The sequence below is a fragment of the Somniosus microcephalus genome, chromosome 17 (genome assembly GCF_052327205.1).
Source record: "Somniosus microcephalus isolate GS21.2 chromosome 17, FLI_Smic_1.0, whole genome shotgun sequence".
NCBI classification, from domain to species: domain Eukaryota; kingdom Metazoa; phylum Chordata; class Chondrichthyes; order Squaliformes; family Somniosidae; genus Somniosus; species Somniosus microcephalus.
The window spans coordinates 15,479,755-15,491,738 of NC_141003.1; the positions used below are offsets into that span (position 1 = coordinate 15,479,755).

Here is an 11,984-nt window from a genome sequence, read left to right on the forward strand (position 1 = left end):
CGAGCCGCAGCCGCCGTAATATCGGGTGCGCATGTGCGACCGGATCGAGAGTGCATCCGCTGTACCAAACGGGGGCGCAAGCGCAGAGGGACTCAGAACACCGAGGAAATAATCGCTGTCAATATTCATGCACCACAGACGCATAAGAAAAGCGGTATAAGTGGAAGAGCACAAACAGAACCAAACACAGCAGATTTTTGAACAAGACCTTCCATGCTGCGCTGCTGACCAGAGGATTGGGAAATACCAACCTTGAATCTGTAATCGCTGTTTAATACTGCGTGTATGATTCATACTGCTAAGTGTTACAATAAAACCTTGTTACATCCAATTTGGATGTCCTAGCAAAATCTTTGGCAGGGTAACCTAGGACCGAGCGTCGCTGACACGAGGGATTCTTATAATACATCCAAGGCCAGATCTGGCTGGACCATGTGAAGCCTTGCAGAGTCTCACTGTTCTCTGGCGCAACTGCCCACTGCTCTGCAATTGTACAGGAGATCAATAGTAACCCACCGTTTCTTTCACCCTCTACCAACCACATATTGAAACTTTATCCACTAAGTTCACAGACCTCATGAGTTTGTTTGTCATCAAATAGAGACCATCCGCTCAGCTACATCTACGGCTTCCTCCATTCCCCTTGCACACCAGGCCAAATCTCTCTTCCCCTTCATACCGTACCTCTGAATCCCTGTTTCCGTGTATTTATCTTCCTTCTTTCCCACATGCACACATCTAATCCACATGAAACACCTCCTGAATCAGAGGCCCCAGTCGGACTTAACCGCTGACCACCCAACTTCCTTTTCTGGCCTCCATGATAGCTAAAATTATAAATGATAAATAGAGACTGTCCCCTTTCGTTTGGAAACAGCTGTGGTCACCCATTCTGAATATGCTCACACTCGACCGCTCCCTCCTTGCAAAGTGCCGCCAAATTTCCAACTTCCCTTAAAATAGTGAACCTGTTGTCACCTCCCAGATGCGTGCCTAGGTGCCCACCAGTCCCAGTTTTAACCTCTCCACTCAGTTTTCTACCTTGCACGCAGCATCAAAACTGCCATTAATTAGAGTAAGTGTCACTGTGACCATGGTGCGTAATCTCCTCTTATGTTCGTTTGAACTCCCTTTTGACATGGTCAACAAAACCACCATTCTCCAACGCTTTTCCTCTGTATCCAACCTGCTTAGACTGCCGTCACTTGTCAGGAAACAATCCACGAGTGTTAGAAAATTCTGCACTTGAAAATCAAATATATTGCTTTAATCATTGCTGTCTGTCACACATGTGATTCCAGCAGTCGATTTCATTGCAGAAGTTAAAAAATCCTACTTCACAAACGAAGCCGAATTTATGAATCCGCAATGACATGATGTTAAACGTCATTGCGACGTATCTCATTGGAAACTAACCGCAAACCATTCTTAACAGTTGCAAACTCGCAGTTACTGCAGAGAGTCATCAGTTGAATCTGTTGCTCAGAATGTCGGCGACTTTGTTTTTCCTGTGCCTGACTCTCCGGGGTATTATTTACACAGGTACCTCTTTATTCATTGTCGCAGCTCCTTTAATTTATAAAATGATTCCAAGGTAGCTTTCACACTAATTTAGTGAAATGTGCTCCCTCTATTTAGATCATTTCTCTCTCTTCCAACTCCATCACGTGTCTAATACAATTAACGTGCACTTGGCTATATTTTCTGACAGCAGCGAACCAGATTTCGTTCAGTGTTACTCAAGCGCCCAAACAAGCGACTATACCCAGAGGAGGGAACATCACCTTCCACTGCATATTCCCCATCTCCCAGGAGAATTCCTGGGTAAGAGTGTATTGGTGGAAACAGGGTGAGAATGAATACCTGCGCACAAGCGCCGAAAGCAGAAAACGATTTGGTCTGAAAAGTAAAGCGAGCGGGTTCTTTCAGTTGCTGAGCGTGACTTTCCAAGACTCTGGAGTCTATCACTGTGCAGTGTTCCATCAAGGAATAATTCGAGGAAATGGAACCGGATCACATCTAATTGTGCATGGTAAGTGTGAAACACAGGAGAGCGGCACAGTCGTAAATATATCGAACATAACAAACGGGGGTGTTTTGTGATTGCTTTATTGCACCGCCTTTGGCAGTATACACATTCCTATCAATACATTTCTAGGTAAGTTAAGTTGTATGTTCGTGTTCTCTGTGTAGAACTGCTAATTAGATATTCAATGTCACAGGCAGAGTAATGCAAAATAAGTAAAGTTGTATGTTCGTGTGCTCCGTGTAGAACTGCTAAATAGTCATTTAATATCACAGGCAGAGTATTGCAAAATTTATCAATATTAACCAATTAGACTATAATTAAACAATTTATACACCTGATGTCAAATAGCGGAAGTTCGGAACAAATTCCAAGCATATAACTGACTGAAAATCGTTCATACTAATGCGCCTCACCCAACATATACATCTTGGCCCATTTCTGAAGCTCTGTCTGCCCCCATCGCTGTCTTTGCGGTTTAACATTCCTGAAATTAATTCTCACATAATGTTAGCGTCAGGGATTAGAAAGCCGGCGTGAAACTAACTGTTGATCAACGGCTTCACTCAACAGACTGGAGCTTGGAACACACAACGCTGTCACCTGGCTAACCTCCAATAAATAAAACAATAACGAGAAACCGTGTTACCGAAACCCTCTGAGGCTCAACTGAGCATAATTTATTTCAGAAAATGTCAGGCTTCGGCTGTGAGATCTGTCCGATATCTACCAAGCCCTCGTTTTATCATCTACAAAATGCAATTTACACCTCAATGTCAATCTATGAGTAAAAAACACGGAGGGTCTCGGCGCGCTAACTTACCCCCAGGGTTTAAGTATTTAATACTTGGGGACTATGAAACGCAAACATAGATTAGCAATCGTTGCGATGTCTGATTAACTGCTGAATAACTCAAAGTCTTGGAGTGGATGGCGCAAGTAAATTTGAACAGATGCCGGAGTCTACGAGAGATATGCATAGGGTGTGTGTAGATGGCATGCATAGCATTAACATGACAAGACGCTGTGCTTTGTAATGGTGCTATGATAACATAATGCACCGAAGGCAAATCAGAATCATATTTAATTTCTCGCAATGGTGCTCAGTAAACCGACTTTCTTCATTCTCTGCTCCGCAGCGGCCCCAACCCCACTGAAGATTGTCTCCAGGACAACTGAAGTGAATTCACCTGCGTCTCTGACTCTTGTGTGTGAAAGGCTGCGTTTTATCCGGAGAATTTCACCCTCACTTGGTATAAAAATGGCGTCGAAACTACATCAGGAATACATACCAGGAAAGTGCCGAACACGGAGGGACTGTATGAAGTTTGCAGCTCTTTGACTGAGATGCAGTCTGTCCCGAGAAACGCCAATTATACCTGTTCGGTTTCTCATGTCTCTCTCGAGACTTCAGCTGCTGTCACCTATGTTGTTTCTAAATCTAACCAAGGTACGAGGCCTACAGTACAAAAACAGCTTCTGCTAAATTCGTAAAGAGATAAATCGTAGAGTTTGTACATGCCAACAATCATGAAGTTAGCCCACAGAAATCCCGTGGTAGATATCAACGAAAGTATTAAATTCACGTTTTAATGTATAATATCATTACATAGGAGTACATAGGATATACAGCACAGAAACAGGCCATTCGGCCGAAACAGTCCACCGGCGTTTATGCTCCACTCGAGCCTCCTCCCGTCTTTCCTCAACTAACACCGTCAGCATAACCCTCTATTCCCTACTCCCTCATATGTTTATCTAGCCTCCCCTTAAATGCATCTATACTATTTGCCTTAACTATTCCCTGTGGTAGCGAGTTCCACGATCTCACCACTTGGAAACATTCTCTCTCTATCGACTCTATCAAAATCTTTCATAATTTTAAAGACCTCAATTAGTTCACCCCTCAGCCTTATTTTTTCAGATGAAAAGAGACCCAGCCGGTTCATCCTTTACTGCTAGGTATACCCTCGCATTTCTGGTATCCTCCTTATAAATCTTCTCTGCTCCCTCTCCAGTGCCTCTATAGCCTTTTTATAATATGGTGACCAGAACTGTACGCAGCACTCCAAGTGTGGTCTAACCAAGATTCGATACTGGTTTAGCATAACTTCCCTGCTTTTCAATTCTATACATCTAGAAATAAATCCTAGTGCCTGCTTTATTTGTTATGGCCTTGTTAACCTGTGTCGCTACTTTAAGTGATTTGTGTATTTGTACTCCGAGATCCCTTTGTTCCTCTACCGCACCCAGACTCGTACGTTCTAAGTAATAAGTGACCTCCCTATTCTTCCTACCAAAATGTAATCCCTCACATTTTTCTGTGCTGAATTTCATTTGCCAATTATATGTCCATTCTGCAAGATTATTAAGGTCTTCCTATGATTTGTTGCAGTCCTGCTAAGTATTAACTACCAACCCAATTTGTGTCATCCGCAAATTTAGAAATTGTGTTTTTGATTCCAAAGCCTAAATCGTTAATATAAATTGTGAATAGCAGTGATCCCAGCACTGATCCTTGTGGAACACCACTACCCACCTTCTGCCATTGTGAATAGCTACCCTTTACCTCTACTCTCTGCTTTTTGTCTTGAAGCCAGTTCGCTGTCCATTCTGCTAGTTGTCCTCTGATTCCACATTCTCTGACATTATTCATTAATCTATTACGTGATACCTTATAGAAGGCCTTTGAAAATATAGGTAAATTAATTCTATTGCATTACCCTTGTCTATTCTCCCTGTTAACTCTTCAAAAAATTCAAGGAGGTTGTTCAAACAAGACTTTCCCTTTTGAAATCCATGCTGACTATTCATTATTATAATTTTGGCTTCTAGATGTTCTTCTATTTTCTCCTTTAGTAGCGATTTCTTTAATTTTCCTACCATCGAATTTAAGCTGACTGATCCATAGTTCCTGGACATGTTCTATCTCCCTTCATAAACATAGGTATTATGTTAGCTATCTGCCAGTCCTCTAGCACTACATCTTTTTCTAACGGATTATTAAATATGTGTAATAATGCCTTTACATAGAAACATAGACAATAGGAGCAGGAGTAGGCCATTCGGCCCCACGAGCCTGCTCCACCATTCAATGCGATCATGGCTGATCATTCAAATTCAGTACCCTGTCCCTGCCTTTCCCCCATATCCCTTGATCCCCTTAGCCTTAAGAAATATATCTAACTCCTTTTTGAATATATTTACTGAACCGGCCTCAACTCTCTTCAGTGGTAGAGAATCCCATAGGTTCACCACTCTCTGGGTGAAGAAATTACTCCTCATCTCAGTCCTAAATGGCGTACCCCTTATTCTTAGAATGTGACCCCTGGTTCTGGACTCTCCCGCCACCTGTGGAATTCTCTGCCACAGAGGGCGGTGGAGGCCAGTTCATTAAATATATTCAAGAAAGAGTTGGATATATTTCTTACGGCTAAAGGGATCAAGGGATATGGGGAGAAGGCAGGGACAGGGTACTGAATTTGAATGATCAGCCATGATCTCATTGAATGGCAGAGCAGGCTCGAAGGGCCGAATGGCCTACTCCTGCTCCTATCTTCTATGTTTCTATGTTTCTATGTCACCCAGGTCTCGTTGCATTTCCCCTTTTCCTAATCTATTGCCATTCAGATAATAATCTGCCTTCCCGTTTTTGCACAAAAGTGGATAACCTCGCATTTATCCACATTATACTGCATCTGCCATGCATCTGCCCACTCGCCCAACCTGTCCAAATCATACTGGAGTTGCTCAGCATCCTCCTCACCACACACACGCCCACCCAGCTTTGTGTTGTCTGCAAGCTTGGAGATATTACATCTAGTTCCCTCGTCTAGATCATTAATATATATTGTGAATAACTGAGGTCCTAGCACCGATCCCTGCGGTACCCCACGAGTCACTGCCTTCCACTCGGAAAAAGACCCGTTATTTCCAACTCTTTGCTTCCTGTCTGCCAACCAGTTTTCTATCCAAGTCAGTAACATACCTACAATCCCATGTGCGTTAACTTTGCACGCTAGTCTCTTATGTGGGACCTTATCGAAAGACTTCTGAAAGTCCAAATACACCACATCACTGGTTCTCCCTTATCTATTCTACCAGTTACATCCTCAAAAATATCCAGTAGATTAGTCAAAAATGATTTACCTTTTGTAAATCCATGTTGACTTTGTCCAATCCTGTCACTGTTTACCAAGTGCTCTACTATTACATCATTTCTAATGGACTCTGGCATTTTCCCCACTACCGATGTCTGGCTTACCGGCCTATAATTCCCCGTTTTTTCTCGACCATGTTTTTTAAATAGTGGGGTTACATTAGCTACCCTCCAATCCATGGGAACTGTTCCAGAGTCTATAGAATTTTGGTATCTCTTCCCTGGATTCTTTTAAAATGCACAGATGTAATCCATCTGGATCAGGGATTTTTTCCTCTTTGAGTTTGATCAGTTTATTTAATATATCTCCTCTTGTTATTTTAAATGCAGCTATTTAATTACTAATCTCATGATCCAATGTCACGGATGCTGGGAGAATGATTCCCTTGGCTGGGGAGTCTAGAACCAGGGGCCAGAGCCTCAAGATAAAGGGTAGGCCATTCAGGACTGAGATGAGAAGAAATGTCTTCACACAGAGGGTGGTGAATCTTTGGAATTCTCTACCCCAGAGGGCTGTGGAGGCTCAGTCATGGAGTATTTTCAAAACAGAAGTTGATAGATTCCTGACTAGTAAAGGCATCAAAGGATATGGCGATAGGGCCGGTGAATGGAATTGAGGCAGAAGATCAGCCATTATCTCATTGAATGGCGGAGCAGGCTCGAACGGTGAATGGCCTTCCCCTGCTCCTATTTCTTATGTTCTTAAATTCTTATGTCCACCAGTTCTATCTCCCTGGTAAATAAAGAGGCAAATTAATTATTTAAGATTTCTGCCATCTCTCAATCACTGCCTGTGGTATTATAATTTCCATCCCTTAATGGCCCTACTCCCATCCCGACCTCCTTTTTATTGATGTGCCTGTGAAATATTTTTTTTATGTTCCTTGAAAATGTTATTTCATAGTTCCTCTTTGCCTATCCTTTTTTTGACTTCTCTCCTGACCTCTTCGTATTTTCCCTTAGCATGCTCTCCTCTGCTGTCCATGTACTTAATGTATGCCTCTTTCATTATGCTCAATTTTCCATTATATCTTTATTCATCCATGGCGTCTCATTGGTGGTTAGTTTGTTCTTGTTTTTCAGCAGGATATATATTTCCTGGACTCTGTTGAACACAGTTTTAAATGATTCCCATTGCTGTTTCATTTCATTGTTTGCCCGTTTTATTTTCCCAATTTCTATTTTCAGCCCCCCAACATCAGCTTTTCTCTACTCTATTACCATGGTCTTTGTGATACTTATGTCCTTCTCAATTATTATTTTAACGAGTATTATATCATGGTCAATATTGCACAGATGTTCCCCTACTTTTATTTATCTTATCTGCCCTGGTTCATTCCCCATTACTAGATCCAATAGCGAATCCTCCCTTCTTGGGCTTTTTAAATATTGGGTTAGAATGGAGACCTGTACACATTGTAGAAACTCCATTCCCGTATTCCTTTTACCTACCTCTTCTGTCCAATTAATAACTGGGTAGTTGAAATCCCCCATGATAATTATTCTATACTTTTTACTAATTTTCCTAATTTGTTTGCATATTTCATCATCCACATCCTTTTCCCTGTTAGGTGGCCTGTTGACTACCCCGATTAGTGTGATTTACCATTTTAATTTTTCATCTCCATCCACATGCATTCTATTTCTGTCATGCTGATAGCTGCGTCAATTTTTTCTACTGCCATTACGTTATCCCTAATAAGTACAGATACACCACCTCCCCTTTTTCCCTCTCTAACTATTCTAAATATGTTATAAGCTGCAATGTTTAATTCCCAGCCCTGATTTTTCTGCAGCCATGTCTGAGTAATCCCTACTAGGTCTGGCTCCTCACAGTGCATGATTGCATCCAGCTCCCCTGTTTTATTACGGACACTGTGTGCTGTACAGACATTTTTAATAGCATTTACTTTCACTTTATTTTAAACATCTTTTTACACTCCTGTTCTATAACTCTATTTATTCGCTGGCCATCAATGTACTCCCTTACTTTATTCTTGCCTATGCTCTCATTTCCTGTTTTGTTTATATTTAATCTAGTTTCATTTCTTGTGGATCCCTCCCCCCATCTTACTAATTTAAAGCCTTTGCCACCTCCCTATTTACCCTTTCTGATAGGACACAGGTCCCATCCCGGTTCAGGTGGCGCCCGTTCCATTGGTACAGCTCCTTCCTGTCCCAGTACTGGTGCTACTGTCCCATGAAAAGGAACCCTCTTTCCCACACCACCCCTTTAGCCACGTGTTAATTCCTCTGATCTGACTGCTTCTTTGACAATTTGCACGTGGCTCGGGTAATAATCCAACGATTGTTACCCTCGAGGCCCTGCTTTTTAATTTAGCTCCTGACTTCAGCACGACCTCCTCCCTGTTCCTACCTATATCGTTTGTTGCACGTCGACCAGAACAACCCGATGTGCTGTAAAATGGATTAGATCGCCCGCCACACATATATTCTCAGTCAAACTTTATTTGTTTTCAAATTCCTCTAATTGATATATATAATAATATAAGAACATATTAACATAAGAAATTAACATTAACAGCAGTAGTCCATACGGCCCATCGAACCTGCTGCACCATTCAATTAGTTAATTGCTGACCTAACTCAACTCCACTTTCCCGTCCTATCCCCATAACCCTTGATTCCCTCAGTGCCCAAAAATCTATCGATCATAGTCTTGAATATTTTCATCGACTGAGCATCCACAGCCCAGTGGGGTAGAGAAGTCCGAAGATTCACAGCAATCTGAATGAAGAAATGTCTCCTCATCTCAGTCCTATATGGCCGACCCATTATCTTGAGATTATGACGACTAGTTCTAGATTCCCGAACCGAGGGAAACATCCTCTCAGCATCTACCCTGTCAAGCCCTCTAAGAATGTTATACATTTCAATGATATCACCTTTCATTTTTGTAAACTCTGCAGCATATCGGCCCATTCTATTCAATCGCTCCTCATAGGACAGCCCTCTCATTTCAGGAATCAAACTAATGAACATTCGTTGCACTCCCTCTAAGGCAAGTATATACTTCCTTAGGTAAGGAGGCCAAAACGGTAAACAGTACCCCAGGTGCTGTCTTACCAAAGCCCTAGATAATTGCAGCAAGACTTTCTTACTCTTAAACTCCAACCCCTTGGAAAGGAAACATACGCAGCAATATATAATTTGCCCGATTATATTTCCTCACCGACTTATTATTAATAATAATTTCCAGTTTCGTCTGTTTCCAGTTAATATTGTTTTACTCTTTCCCAATTTCTGCTCTCCTTGCAAGAATGTTACCAAGAGCTACAGTCATGTTGTTTGCTCTGAGATTTCTCCCAATGCAGTTCCCCATCCTGACCCCACTTTCGGATACTTCAGCTAAATACCACCATGATGTTTATCTTTATTGCTCCATTATATTTCACATTCTGCCCGTTCGTAATCATTTTTTGTTTCTTTCCATGTTAAAATGGTTTTATTAGTTTACATTATCTAATTTTCCTGCATCAAGTCTGTTATCAGGAGCTGCATTGAAGCTGCCTGCGCCCGGGCTTCTCCCAATGCAGTTCCCGATCATGATCTCCCTTCCGGCGAACCCTCGTAAAGAGATCTGAAATTAACCCACTGGCCAACCCTTACCCCTCCATGGCATTGCAGGCTGGACCTGTTTCATACATTTCATTTAATCTGTGCTAACAGCATAGCTGCAGTACAGCCGCTTACATGGTTTTAATAACAACTGTTTGCCTCAACAGGAAATAATTAATAAGCCAACTGCGTTGATCTCCTTTACTATTTAGTGGCATTCTTACTTCAATACATGCAGTGTGATTTAGGAGTTTAACCGATTTCTGCAATTCGGCATTTATGCTGGCAACGGCGAAACCATTTTCACCATCAAAGGGAAGCTTGTCCCTCTCGTATTGTACCTCCGCTGCGACAGTGTTCGAAAGCCTTAAATTCGGGACCCCTTCGCATATTATTGCAGATGCGTCTCATGCATTCGATGATGAAGTTCGCTATAATATTTTATGTAAAAAATTATTAATTTCAACGTCATTTTCCGTTCTATACTGCGGACTTACTGAAAACACCATTGATTAACCAATAAACTCTGCTTAGGCCTCTGTTTACAAAGCACCCACCATAATATACAACTTAATATATATGCTCCTATTAATCTTGCAGATAATGTCGGTATGCCCCCTTACTACTCGTATTTTAGATATGCGGTGGGTGGATTGGCGTTTCTAGTTCTCCTGATCATCATTGGGGCGCACTGCCAATTTCAGATTAATAAAGGTAAGATCTGATGTAAGCCTTTGATGTTAGTACAACACTTCAGAGAGCTGACGGGAGAGGGGGAGTGAGAGTCTACGAGTAACAAAGGAGAATTCTACTATTAAGCCTTAAACTTGAAGTCAGTGTTTTCTGTTTTCAGGGTCCACTGATTGTCCAAGACAGTAATACATTCTACACCTCAAAGCGCAGAAATACTCCAACAATCAAATTAAAAATGGATCTGATAATTTGTATATATGCAACAGAAATTTCCACTTTAAGGCAAGTGGTAAATGAAATTTGCTCTGACACGCAATCACTTTCCCAACCAGTCCATTGGGATTCCGCAATTAGTTAGGGTGAAGCGGTGAGCCTCCGGCCCGAAATGGCTGAAGACAATTGCTGTTCGCTCCAGGGGCTGGGATTTCAAACACTGTCGGCAAAATCTGAAATTGACAATCATGTTCGACTTTGCACCTTCTCTAGAAATGTCTTTGAAAACGCTGATATTGAAACTGAGTAAATACTTCAATCATTCTTTATGATTAAACGTCATTAATTCACAGGTGAAAAAGGTGTAAAGGGACCGCTACGCAGTGAAGAGCCGAAACGTTCATTCATGCATCTCCGCAAAGGGTTGAAATATGAAGAATGATGATTGCTGTAATGGAGAGATTTTATCATCATCATGTCAGAACAGTTTGCCTATTTTCTAAAAGTATTTCTCCCGCGTAATGGGTCATTCAAATCGTTTAGAAAAATATTTAACACCGGGAGCTCGGGGATGAAATTGGCCTTCCGAAAACAAAATCGAGCACGGTGTGAAACGGGTTGCCGATTCGCTATCCCCCGTTTCGCGCTACTTCCGAAGACCAATTTCCCCCCCCCCCCCGCTACCGATGCGTACTGTTATAAATGGCTAAAAAGCACAAAAGAACACTGTCATTCGTTGAAACTGTACCTCGGTAATGCTTGTTTTTAGAATCAATAATATTTGTTTTTTTTGGGGGGGAAATGCTTAATGAATTCGTGTTCTAGAACTGCTGCACATTTAAAGATGTCTGTAACTGTGTTGTAGAGAGAACATTGACATGTTTAAATATTAGTTACAGTAATTATCGGCCTTTACATCCGTACTTATTTAAAGATATTCATTATGGTTTTTCTGCTTTATCTCTAGCCCAGGTCATTCTGTTCAATGTTTCACCAGCAGTACGTGAACTGGTGAAAGCAGTGAAACAGACCCATAAGAACATACTTTGTTTCTGGCCCACATAGGAAGCAAAGGCTAAAATCGCTAATATGCTGCAATAGATTTGAACAGCACTTTGTAAACTCCAAGGCTTAAGCTTGAACAGGAGAGGGCCACGTACCCTCAGACGGGGCTGAGAAGCGGATGAGACAGACACAGGTCACCGCAGTAGCACCAACATTCATGCGATAATGGAGAATATAAGTTTGGCTGACTCTAGTCGTGTATTGTAGCTCAGGCAGTTTGTGTATTATTCCGATGACTACTTTGAGCAA

General features: G+C 41.7%; 1 pseudogene; it reads left to right on the forward strand.

Moving 5' to 3' along the window:
* The first annotated feature begins 1,487 nt into the window (after positions 1–1,487).
* LOC147105526 (signal-regulatory protein beta-1-like) lies at positions 1,488–11,735 on the forward strand (annotated as a pseudogene).
* The last annotated feature ends 249 nt before the right edge of the window (positions 11,736–11,984 follow it).